The following is a 13,937-nucleotide window of genomic DNA, read 5'->3' on the forward strand; positions in this document are numbered from 1 at the left end:
AAAAAGTTTTGAATCCGATTCAGTTTTTCGTAATAACGAATTCAAAAATGCTACTACAGGTTGACGCCTCAGTAGCACTTTCACCAAATTCAACGGAAACGATGCCATTTCGTAGTCTAGGTTATGTATCGTTTTGAACAACCTTCAGAAAGTTTTGAATCCGAAGGACAACTTCAAAAATTCAAATTCAAAAATGCTACTATAGCAGCACTTGTTTTGAATTCGAAAAATTCCTATGCCAGGATGATCTATGGGTTTTGTATAGTTTTGAACAACCTTTAAAAAGTTTTGAATCCGATTCAGTTTTTCGTAATAACGAATTCAAAAATGCTACTACAGGTTGACGCCTCAGTAGCACTTTCACCAAATTCAACGGAAACGATGCCATTTCGTAGTCTAGGTTATGTATCGTTTTGAACAACCTTCAGAAAGTTTTGAATCCGAAGGACAACTTCAAAAATTCAAATTCAAAAATGCTACTATAGCAGCACTTGTTTTGAATTCGAAAAATTCCTATGCCAGGATGATCTATGGGTTTTGCATAGTTTTGAACAACCTTTAAAAATTTTGAATCCGATTCAGTTTTTCGTAATAACGAATTCAAAAATGCTACTACAGGTTGACGCCTCAGTAGCACTTTCACCAAATTCAACGGAAACGATGCCATTTCGTAGTCTAGGTTATGTATCGTTTTGAACAACCTTCAGAAAGTTTTGAATCCGAAGGACAACTTCAAAAATTCAAATTCAAAAATGCTACTATAGCAGCACTTGTTTTGAATTCGAAAAATTCCTATGCCAGGATGATCTATGAGTTTTGTATAGTTTTGAACAACCTTTAAAAAGTTTTGAATCCGATTCAGTTTTTCGTAATAACGAATTCAAAAATGCTACTACAGGTTGACGCCTCAGTAGCACTTTCACCAAATTCAACGGAAACGATGCCATTTCGTAGTCTAGGTTATGTATCGTTTTGAACAACCTTCAGAAAGTTTTGAATCCGAAGGACAACTTCAAAAATTCAAATTCAAAAATGCTAATATAGCAGCACTTGTTTTGAATTCGAAAAATCCCTATGCCAGGATGATCTATGGGTTTTGTATAGTTTTGAACAACCTTTAAAAAGTTTTGAATCCGATTCAGTTTTTCGTAATAACGAATTCAAAAATGCTACTACAGGTTGACGCCTCAGTAGCACTTTCACCAAATTCAACGGAAACGATGCCATTTCGTAGTCTAGGTTATGTATCGTTTTGAACAACCTTCAGAAAGTTTTGAATCCGAAGGACAACTTCAAAAATTCAAATTCAAAAATGCTACTATAGCAGCACTTGTTTTGAATTCGAAAAATTCCTATGCCAGGATGATCTATGGGTTTTGTATAGTTTTGAACAACCTTTAAAACGTTTTGAATCCGATTCAGTTTTTCGTAATAACGAATTCAAAAATGCTACTACAGGTTGACGCCTCAGTAGCACTTTCACCAAATTCAACGGAAACGATGCCATTTCGTAGTCTAGGTTATGTATCGTTTTGAACAACCTTCAGAAAGTTTTGAATCCGAAGGACAACTTCAAAAATTCAAATTCAAAAATGCTACTATAGCAGCACTTGTTTTGAATTCGAAAAATTCCTATGCCAGGATGATCTATGGGTTTTGTATAGTTTTGAACAACCTTTAAAAAGTTTTGAATCCGATTCAGTTTTTCGTAATAACGAATTCAAAAATGCTACTACAGGTTGACGCCTCAGTAGCACTTTCACCAAATTCAACGGAAACGATGCCATTTCGTAGTCTAGGTTATGTATCGTTTTGAACAACCTTCAGAAAGTTTTGAATCCGAAGGACAACTTCAAAAATTCAAATTCAAAAATGCTACTATAGCAGCACTTGTTTTGAATTCGAAAAATTCCTATGCCAGGATGATCTATGGGTTTTGTATAGTTTTGAACAACCTTTAAAAAGTTTTGAATCCGATTCAGTTTTTCGTAGTAACGAATTCAAAAATGCTACTACAGGTTGACGCCTTAGTAGCACTTTCACCAAATTCAACGGAAACGATGCCATTTCGTAGTCTAGGTTATGTATCGTTTTGAACAACCTTCAGAAAGTTTTGAATCCGAAGGACAACTTCAAAAATTCAAATTCAAAAATGCTACTATAGCAGCACTTGTTTTGAATTCGAAAAATTCCTATGCCAGGATGATCTATGGGTTTTGTTTAGTTTTGAACAACCTTTAAAAAGTTTTGAATCCGATTCAGTTTTTCGTAATAACGAATTCAAAAATGCTACTACAGGTTGACGCCTCAGTAGCACTTTCACCAAATTCAACGGAAACGATGCCATTTCGTAGTCTAGGTTATGTATCGTTTTGAACAACCTTCAGAAAGTTTTGAATCCGAAGGACAACTTCAAAAATTCAAATTCAAAAATGCTACTATAGCAGCACTTGTTTTGAATTCGAAAAATTCCTATGCCAGGATGATCTATGGGTTTTGTATAGTTTTGAACAACCTTTAAAAAGTTTTGAATCCGATTCAGTTTTTCGTAATAACGAATTCAAAAATGCTACTACAGGTTGACGCCTCAGTAGCACTTTCACCAAATTCAACGGAAACGATGCCATTTCGTAGTCTAGGTTATGTATCGTTTTGAACAACCTTCAGAAAGTTTTGAATCCGAAGTACAACTTCAAAAATTCAAATTCAAAAATGCTACTATAGCAGCACTTGTTTTGAATTCGAAAAATTCCTATGCCAGGATGATCTATGGGTTTTGTATAGTTTTGAACAACCTTTAAAAAGTTTTGAATCCGATTCAGTTTTTCGTAATAACGAATTCAAAAATGCTACTACAGGTTGACGCCTCAGTAGCACTTTCACCAAATTCAACGGAAACGATGCCATTTCGTAGTCTAGGTTATGTATCGTTTTGAACAACCTTCAGAAAGTTTTGAATCCGAAGGACAACTTCAAAAATTCAAATTCAAAAATGCTACTATAGCAGCACTTGTTTTGAATTCGAAAAATTCCTATGCCAGGATGATCTATGGGTTTTGTTTAGTTTTGAACAACCTTTAAAAAGTTTTGAATCCGATTCAGTTTTTCGTAATAACGAATTCAAAAATGCTACTACAGGTTGACGCCTCAGTAGCACTTTCACCAAATTCAACGGAAACGATGCCATTTCGTAGTCTAGGTTATGTATCGTTTTGAACAACCTTCAGAAAGTTTTGAATCCGAAGGACAACTTCAAAAATTCAAATTCAAAAATGCTACTATAGCAGCACTTGTTTTGAATTCGAAAAATTCCTATGCCAGGATGATCTATGGGTTTTGTATAGTTTTGAACAACCTTTAAAAAGTTTTGAATCCGATTCAGTTTTTCGTAATAACGAATTCAAAAATGCTACTACAGGTTGACGCCTCAGTAGCACTTTCACCAAATTCAACGGAAACGATGCCATTTCGTAGTCTAGGTTATGTATCGTTTTGAACAACCTTCAGAAAGTTTTGAATCCGAAGGACAACTTCAAAAATTCAAATTCAAAAATGCTACTATAGCAGCACTTGTTTTGAATTCGAAAAACTCCTATGCCAGGATGATCTATGGGTTTTGTATAGTTTTGAACAACCTTTAAAAAGTTTTGAATCCGATTCAGTTTTTCGTAATAACGAATTCAAAAATGCTACTACAGGTTGACGCCTCAGTAGCACTTTCACCAAATTCAACGGAAACGATGCCATTTCGTAGTCTTGGTTATGTATCGTTTTGAACAACCTTCAGAAAGTTTTGAATCCGAAGGACAACTTCAAAAATTCAAATTCAAAAATGCTACTATAGCAGCACTTGTTTTGAATTCGAAAAACTCCTATGCCAGGATGATCTATGGGTTTTGTATAGTTTTGAACAACCTTTAAAAAGTTTTGAATCCGATTCAGTTTTTCGTAATAACGAATTCAAAAATGCTACTACAGGTTGACGCCTCAGTAGCACTTTCACCAAATTCAACGGAAACGATGCCATTTCGTAGTCTAGGTTATGTATCGTTTTGAACAACCTTCAGAAAGTTTTGAATCCGAAGGACAACTTCAAAAATTCAAATTCAAAAATGCTACTATAGCAGCACTTGTTTTGAATTCGAAAAATTCCTATGCCAGGATGATCTATGGGTTTTGTATAGTTTTGAACAACCTTTAAAAAGTTTTGAATCCGATTCAGTTTTTCGTAATAACGAATTCAAAAATGCTACTACAGGTTGACGCCTCAGTTGCACTTTCACCAAATTCAACGGAAACGATGCCATTTCGTAGTCTAGGTTATGTATCGTTTTGAACAACCTTCAGAAAGTTTTGAATCCGAAGGACAACTTCAAAAATTCAAATTCAAAAATGCTACTATAGCAGCACTTGTTTTGAATTCGAAAAATTCCTATGCCAGGATGATCTATGGGTTTTGTATAGTTTTGAACAACCTTTAAAAAGTTTTGAATCCGATTCAGTTTTTCGTAATAACGAATTCAAAAATGCTACTACAGGTTGACGCCTCAGTAGCACTTTCACCAAATTCAACGGAAACGATGCCATTTCGTAGTCTAGGTTATGTATCGTTTTGAACAACCTTCAGAAAGTTTTGAATCCGAAGGACAACTTCAAAAATTCAAATTCAAAAATGCTACTATAGCAGCACTTGTTTTGAATTCGAAAAATTCCTATGCCAGGATGATCTATGGGTTTTGTATAGTTTTGAACAACCTTTAAAAAGTTTTGAATCCGATTCAGTTTTTCGTAGTAACGAATTCAAAAATGCTACTACAGGTTGACGCCTTAGTAGCACTTTCACCAAATTCAACGGAAACGATGCCATTTCGTAGTCTAGGTTATGTATCGTTTTGAACAACCTTCAGAAAGTTTTGAATCCGAAGGACAACTTCAAAAATTCAAATTCAAAAATGCTACTATAGCAGCACTTGTTTTGAATTCGAAAAATTCCTATGCCAGGATGATCTATGGGTTTTGTTTAGTTTTGAACAACCTTTAAAAAGTTTTGAATCCGATTCAGTTTTTCGTAATAACGAATTCAAAAATGCTACTACAGGTTGACGCCTCAGTAGCACTTTCACCAAATTCAACGGAAACGATGCCATTTCGTAGTCTAGGTTATGTATCGTTTTGAACAACCTTCAGAAAGTTTTGAATCCGAAGGACAACTTCAAAAATTCAAATTCAAAAATGCTACTATAGCAGCACTTGTTTTGAATTCGAAAAATTCCTATGCCAGGATGATCTATGGGTTTTGTATAGTTTTGAACAACCTTTAAAAAGTTTTGAATCCGATTCAGTTTTTCGTAATAACGAATTCAAAAATGCTACTACAGGTTGACGCCTCAGTAGCACTTTCACCAAATTCAACGGAAACGATGCCATTTCGTAGTCTAGGTTATGTATCGTTTTGAACAACCTTCAGAAAGTTTTGAATCCGAAGTACAACTTCAAAAATTCAAATTCAAAAATGCTACTATAGCAGCACTTGTTTTGAATTCGAAAAATTCCTATGCCAGGATGATCTATGGGTTTTGTATAGTTTTGAACAACCTTTAAAAAGTTTTGAATCCGATTCAGTTTTTCGTAATAACGAATTCAAAAATGCTACTACAGGTTGACGCCTCAGTAGCACTTTCACCAAATTCAACGGAAACGATGCCATTTCGTAGTCTAGGTTATGTATCGTTTTGAACAACCTTCAGAAAGTTTTGAATCCGAAGGACAACTTCAAAAATTCAAATTCAAAAATGCTACTATAGCAGCACTTGTTTTGAATTCGAAAAATTCCTATGCCAGGATGATCTATGGGTTTTGTTTAGTTTTGAACAACCTTTAAAAAGTTTTGAATCCGATTCAGTTTTTCGTAATAACGAATTCAAAAATGCTACTACAGGTTGACGCCTCAGTAGCACTTTCACCAAATTCAACGGAAACGATGCCATTTCGTAGTCTAGGTTATGTATCGTTTTGAACAACCTTCAGAAAGTTTTGAATCCGAAGGACAACTTCAAAAATTCAAATTCAAAAATGCTACTATAGCAGCACTTGTTTTGAATTCGAAAAATTCCTATGCCAGGATGATCTATGGGTTTTGTATAGTTTTGAACAACCTTTAAAAAGTTTTGAATCCGATTCAGTTTTTCGTAATAACGAATTCAAAAATGCTACTACAGGTTGACGCCTCAGTAGCACTTTCACCAAATTCAACGGAAACGATGCCATTTCGTAGTCTAGGTTATGTATCGTTTTGAACAACCTTCAGAAAGTTTTGAATCCGAAGGACAACTTCAAAAATTCAAATTCAAAAATGCTACTATAGCAGCACTTGTTTTGAATTCGAAAAACTCCTATGCCAGGATGATCTATGGGTTTTGTATAGTTTTGAACAACCTTTAAAAAGTTTTGAATCCGATTCAGTTTTTCGTAATAACGAATTCAAAAATGCTACTACAGGTTGACGCCTCAGTAGCACTTTCACCAAATTCAACGGAAACGATGCCATTTCGTAGTCTTGGTTATGTATCGTTTTGAACAACCTTCAGAAAGTTTTGAATCCGAAGGACAACTTCAAAAATTCAAATTCAAAAATGCTACTATAGCAGCACTTGTTTTGAATTCGAAAAACTCCTATGCCAGGATGATCTATGGGTTTTGTATAGTTTTGAACAACCTTTAAAAAGTTTTGAATCCGATTCAGTTTTTCGTAATAACGAATTCAAAAATGCTACTACAGGTTGACGCCTCAGTAGCACTTTCACCAAATTCAACGGAAACGATGCCATTTCGTAGTCTAGGTTATGTATCGTTTTGAACAACCTTCAGAAAGTTTTGAATCCGAAGGACAACTTCAAAAATTCAAATTCAAAAATGCTACTATAGCAGCACTTGTTTTGAATTCGAAAAATTCCTATGCCAGGATGATCTATGGGTTTTGTATAGTTTTGAACAACCTTTAAAAAGTTTTGAATCCGATTCAGTTTTTCGTAATAACGAATTCAAAAATGCTACTACAGGTTGACGCCTCAGTTGCACTTTCACCAAATTCAACGGAAACGATGCCATTTCGTAGTCTAGGTTATGTATCGTTTTGAACAACCTTCAGAAAGTTTTGAATCCGAAGGACAACTTCAAAAATTCAAATTCAAAAATGCTACTATAGCAGCACTTGTTTTGAATTCGAAAAATTCCTATGCCAGGATGATCTATGGGTTTTGTATAGTTTTGTACAACCTTTAATCGGTGTTTCAAAATTACGAGTTCAAAAACGCTTCTTCAAATTTGCAACTCAGGATAAGTTTCAACCAATTCTACCGTTGAATTTTCCATTTCTTAATACACTCAGGACTGTTCACATTACACTAGAAATTGTTTCATCTTAACACGTAATATTGATGTTGATAGTTCCTTAGAAAAGGGGCCACGCTTTATAATTTTTTGCGGATTGAAGGAGCGAAATACTGATAAAATAGTGTGGACAGATATAATGTTTGAGTTTTACAAGCACGTATTCTCTGGCCCTCTTACTCTCATTCTCTCTTCTATTTTTTTTGTTTTTCTTTCGCCTTTTCTCTTTGCTGCTGCATCACTTCTTATTTACCCTTTTCCACCATTGTCCTCTTGTAATCCAACCACATCGCCAGGTGTCCCAGGTTCCAATCCTGGCCTGGGCATGGATGTTTGGAGTGTCCATTCATCAATTTCGTCACATCATCACTCATCCCCATCTTCGCAAGTTAGCCAAAAGTGGCACAAATAGCGAAGCAAAATAAAGCAAATCAATCAATCAATCAATTGTATTACAGCCCTCTCTTCCGCTTTCACCGTTTTTCTAATGTTCTTGTTAACTGTCTCATTTTTAGTATCTCTATCCATTCCAATCTAGAAAGAAGTAGGGAAGGGACTCGATGTTGTCCCCTGTTGTAAAGCAGCTTGTCTACCATTCCTATCTCTCCTGTTTCAATCTTCACATAATCTCCCTATTTCTCCCTCTTGAGTTTCCCTAGCTCCGGTCTCCGTGGCGGAATGCATAGCGCGTTTCTCGGTTTTGAATCCCGGCCTGGGAATAGGTGTCCCTTCAATCAATTTCATCTTAGCATCACTCATCTTCATCTTCGCGATTAGCCATAACTGGCAGAAAACCGAAACAAAATAAAATAAATCAAACGAAAGTTTCCTAGCCTTCATTGTATCCCTGTCCATGTATTTCAGTTGCTCGCTGTGGAGTTTTCTCTTTAAGTTATACTAGTATATTAGGTGAACCAAGCAAATTACATTAATTGATATGAATGATTTGTATCATTTAGATTATTATACTGGCTTTGAGTCCAGATGTCAAGGTTTGTTAGTCCGCAAAATGCAGTCTAGGGTGTACTAAGTTAGCATTTAGGGAACAGATTAGAGTATATTGTTTAATTCATGCGACAATTATGAAAAATATGGGAAATTTTCTTTACAAGTGCAAGTGACACCCATGTTATACTAGAGCCGTCCGTAGGAGAGGAGCAAGGTTTCACACTTCATGGATGGAAGCAAACGAGCAGCAAAACATTTTGAAATGTAATTTTAGCGTTTTATATTCTGAAAGCAACTTATGCCAAAATTCGAAGTTTACAGTTGCACCCTTAGTTACTACTACTAACGCACTTTTCAAAAGGAAATGCCTTGTTTTTTTTCTTGCTATACAAAACAATGTTGTGTGTGCCGTATATTTTCAAGGATGATGACAAAGAGACAGATATTGACAATAGGGTTCTTGCGTGTCAAATCATCACAACTCCCAGCCCTAGCATCTAAGATTTTCATAAATTTTGGTAGAATGGTAGAGGACATGAAATATCTTACATGTGTAAAATTTTAGCCCTCAATGATACACGGTGTTCCTGCAGCAGGGATGCCAACTTCATAAAAAAATGTCAAATTTATTCTTACAAGGCCAACAAAAGATATCATGACTTTTATTCTAATTATGGTGTAACTTTCATCTTGGGCTTGTTTTGGAACTAAGGGAGCATAGGTTTCGTAAAAAATAGTCTTACATAAAAAAAGTTTAAGTTTCTTTACAAGCTCACATGATGTGACCTTTGACTTCGAATACCTAGCAAAACGGATCTTCAATTTTGGTGGGAATAAGGTATGTTATGCAGTTAAGTGTAATGTCTGTTTGGTGTACGTTTCATTTAGGGGTTGATTTGAGAACAGGTATAAAACAAATCTGACAGTAGTATATGCTACATTGAGTGAAACACCTTAGAACTTAGTCTAGTAATGTCGTCTGGCAACTAATTGCAACAGAAATGAAACTAACTGCCTCCATAGTAAAAAAAAAAGTGACGAATCCGATTTTGAAGAGTTTACAACTCTCTAATCTGTAACTTCGACGACATCTTGAAAAAAGGGTGCCAAGATTTAACGTTGAAAATTAAAAAAAAAAAAGAATATCTCGAAAACGGTGAATTGTGCACTAAAACTGAAGATAATCAAAATTAAAGAGCAGACCATTTCATAACTTATGGTTTTTGTTTGATAAAGTTATATTATATCTTAATTGAATTAGAAAGCTCCAATTATTTACTTTAATTTGGGAATTAGAGTAAAAGTTGATTTCTTTAATTGATTTATTTTACTTCATTTTGTGCCAGTTTTTGGCTAATTGCGAAGATGAAAGATGATATCGTATCAATCCATAGGATTGTATGTTTATTTTATTAAGTCTCTCTGAACGCTTCATGTTGACCAGGGCATTCACTTGTTTTTCTCTCAGCTGTCTCAAGCCTCTTAGGCATGTTTAAAATGCATTGTGTTGTGCCATGCAAACCTCCTGAGCATTCAGGAACAGGTAACACTTCTGGTTTTAGAGTCAGCGGTTTGCATGGTAGCAATTATGATAATCACACGATTCGGCGATTCGGCATCGAGGAAGAGCTCGATGGCCAGGGAATATAGAGGTGAGACAAGCTGGGAGGTGACTGAGCTTTGGAGATTGAGTGGAGAGAGTGAAGGTGGTCAGCAAGTCAGTAGGTGAGGAGTACTACAACGCTCTGGTCAACAAATAGGAGACAAGCTTACAGAGGACTTCGCTATTTTCATTCAGCTAAGAGACTTCAGTTAGACAGGTAATTATCCTACACCCATCCATGATACAGGTTCAACGGTTCACAAAACACAACGAGTGTCCATTGTCTTTTCAGTAGTTTAATTCCTTTGTGTAATTTGTACCTTTCGCATGCCAAGCAATAACTCGTCATGTCAATGACGAGTGGTCTCATCAAGAGGATGAATGATGAGTAGTTTACATCACCCCATCAATTAACTGGTTAACCTTCTAAGTGCTTTTAAGATCCCACGAACTTTAAGGTTCGTTACGATATGATGAAATTGATGAATGAACATTCATAAACATCCATGCCCAGTCCAGGATTCGAACGCGGGACCCCTGGACCTCTGACGTCGTAGTGCAATTTGCTAACTACTCCCCCAAGGGGGCCGACTACAATAAAAGTTAGTTTATGACATAAATAACAGCAAATATGTAACAAACTATGTAATATATGTCCTGAAGACACTGACCAAAATAAATATATATAATATTCTGGATATATTTGTGTTGAATGCAGATACATAACATTCAGATGAGCGTCAACGTGTGTTTTATAGCGACATGTTAGTACCTCGTTTATGTGAAAATGTTAAGTTTAATGTAAGCGAAAGCATGTTATATATTATCGCATTTACAAAGAAAATCTAAATCACACTGCCAACACACTCAAAGACTTTGTGAATCCAATCGAAATTGTAACAATATCTACAGCTGAATGTGAAAGCGGGGTCAATGCTATGAATCTAGCTTTATCAGATGAGAGAAATCAATAGAACCGTTTCTTTTTATCAAGTCCAAGGATCTCAGTGCCCTTCACACAGCAACTGGTTAACCATCAGACCTGCAGGAACAGTCCCATTCATTTGTCTAATCAGCAGATTTATATGATTTTTCCTATAGTTTGATTTTAGAATTTAACTATAAATTATGTTAATTTGTGTTCCATGTGATAACAAAACTAGATTTTAAGCAATTAACATGGAATTAATAGCACACTTAATTTATAGATAAAAGAGATAGTGCATGCGAGGTTTCAATTAATAGAAACCTGTGTGTCTTGGAAACTACTGGCACACACCTACAAGCTTACTCAGATAGTAAACTCACAACCTATTCGAAATATTATCGAGATGAGACGAGTCGAGATTTGTCACAATCTCGTTTCGTCTTGTGTATGGTGAGGCCCTTCTCCTTGTTTGTGTTTGTTCTCGTCTGAGTCTATACTCAGAAGTGTGTTAAAACAATCTAATCGGGACTGAACCAGGCGATTAAATTGAAATAGAAATACCTATCTGGAAATAATTTATCTGATAAAAGTATGTGACCTTTTTAATTCATTTATATATGCATACAATGAGGAAAATATCAATTCTTCTTAGTGATGGAATACAAAAAGTTACAATATATATAATTTCATAGATAGTAAAAATTCCTACAATATCTTTTGTGTGAATTGTGTAAGTACGGTATTTACTTTCGGAAAATTATTTTTAAAAAAATCTGAGGGAAAGAAGGCGTGCAGCATAGTCTTCTGAAACAAATTTACATCTTATCAAGCAATCGACGCAGTGCGGTATCTACAAGTCTTGCCCCCCCCCCTCCCGCAAAATATTACCAAAGGTTACACCCCTACCTCCACCCACCTACACACACCCACCCAACTCAATTTTTTTTAAAATGGGAAGGGGGTTATGTGATATATATATATATATATATATATATATATATATATATATAGTACACTGTTTTCTCACACCTGGAAAATGATGCATTTGTTACAATCATGCAGTCATATTTTTTTCCTGATTAAAGATAGGTTGAAGAAACCTTCACCTTTGCATTTCTCGTAAAATTCTAGCCTGAATTGATTCTAGTCTGACTGCCACGCGGGAGACCCAGGGTGGGTGATCTAAGGTCGTAATTTTTCCGACTTTGTCCCCGTATAAAGCGACTCTAGGGCCCACCCAACCTCAAATCAAATGGAATCTGGCCGGGGGGTAAAGGCAACCGCAGCGTGGTGCTGAACACATCATCTCCAAGATGGCCGACATCGAAAATCTGTGAGGCCACATTCCCTAAATGTGCCTTCATAGCACGGTGCTATATGCACAGGGAATATAACTTTTATTTTACCTGTATATATTGTATTCGTTTCTGTGCCCCTGAGTAACTAAGTTTGTATTTTTTCCATAGCCTATGCATATATTAACCCTCCACTATGACAATGACTGAGGGCCCCCTAAAGGCTTGCTTGTCTCCGCCACCCCACCCCCCCCCTTGCACTGCGGGGTTTTGCGGCTTGTAGATCCGGCACTGAATCGACGTAATATCCTGTAACTACATTTCTTCATATTACACCATTACACACCCATTTTAAACAATTTTCATCTCTTTAAAAAATGTTTACAAGAGCACAGATAAAGTGAACTAACTACCACAATATTGTAGAATATGTTCACAGTGGTGTGAATTATTTTAAAGAAGAAGGTAATGTTTGTAAACAATATACACTTTAAATGTAAATTAGATGTGTTCCATAGGACAACAGTCTCCCCTACCGGACTTTTTATTCTGCTATTGCGAGCGAGAATCTGAAATTTCTAAAATAATATTTTTAAAATCCCACAGAGGATGTTCTTTGAATTCAACAATACGTTATAAAAAAAACTTAACAGAAACATTCCTAACATTCCTAAGACTAAGAACATATTTATCTTGGGTTCAATCTCAATAACGACACCTTCGATACCATTAAAGGCGATAAGTGTATCGAGGCAATTTGAAAAACAAGAAACGAAAGTACTTTCTAATCAGCTGAATAATGACCACTGCATTCTGTTCGATACATTTACTTAATTCAATTCAGCCTATAGAATTTTTCCACGTTCCTTTAGTACAGTCAGATATACTTTTTAGGCTTACATTTGACATGCACAGTGGACCAATTGTAGTAAATATTAACAGGACGATATTTTTGTATTTCCATAGAGTGTAGGAAGATATACGGTAAAATACGAACACGAGCGGGCGCACATAGCAATACAAAGAAATCCCTAAAATAGAAGTTTCAGACCTGGAGACAAAAATACAGTGTGATTGCCATTTATGTAAAGGCGTTGAAAGGTTTCAACTCTGCCGCGTTAAACTTCTCTTTTATTTTTTGATACTAGGTGTGAGTTGTAGAACAATTCAACTTATTGACGCATATAGTATATCCAATGATGACAAATCTAAACCACTACCGCAATAGTCCACCACTCCGTCTCAAATTACGACCCAATTGTTAACAGCGATGTATTGTTAGATCGATAGTTACTTATAGTTTTGAGACAGACAATACAATCATACAGAATCGAAAACATTCCAGTAAACATTTCCCCAAAAACAGTTTCCAAACGGAAGAAGGTAAGTCGTTATTCTGTTAATGTGTTACGTGCTACCGTGACTGCAAGGTGTTGTTAATTGTTATCCAGAAACACGTGCATTAGCACTTCGCCGGACTGGGGCTGCCAATTGCTCCTGGCAATTTTTCTCAACAGGGCGCCGATTGCCAGGTGTTGACAAAAACGTGCGGACAAAAATGTGTTTTCGGAAAGGCATTGAGAGGGCTTACCAGGATTTTGGCGGGTGTCCCGGTGGGCCAGTCTGGGCCTGCATTAGCACCAGTATGAAAATGGAAACATGTCCGTTCCTTGTAGACTAAAAGGTGGAGCTAGAAAAAGGATTGTTTTGTAATTCTTCTTGAAAGCAGGATTTCTTCAAATTAGAACTCAGAAGCACTTCAAGATGGACAGAC

Source organism: Lepisma saccharinum, chromosome 21, assembly GCF_977018435.1.
Source record: "Lepisma saccharinum chromosome 21, izLepSacc3.1, whole genome shotgun sequence".
In the NCBI taxonomy this organism is placed as follows: domain Eukaryota; kingdom Metazoa; phylum Arthropoda; class Insecta; order Zygentoma; family Lepismatidae; genus Lepisma; species Lepisma saccharinum.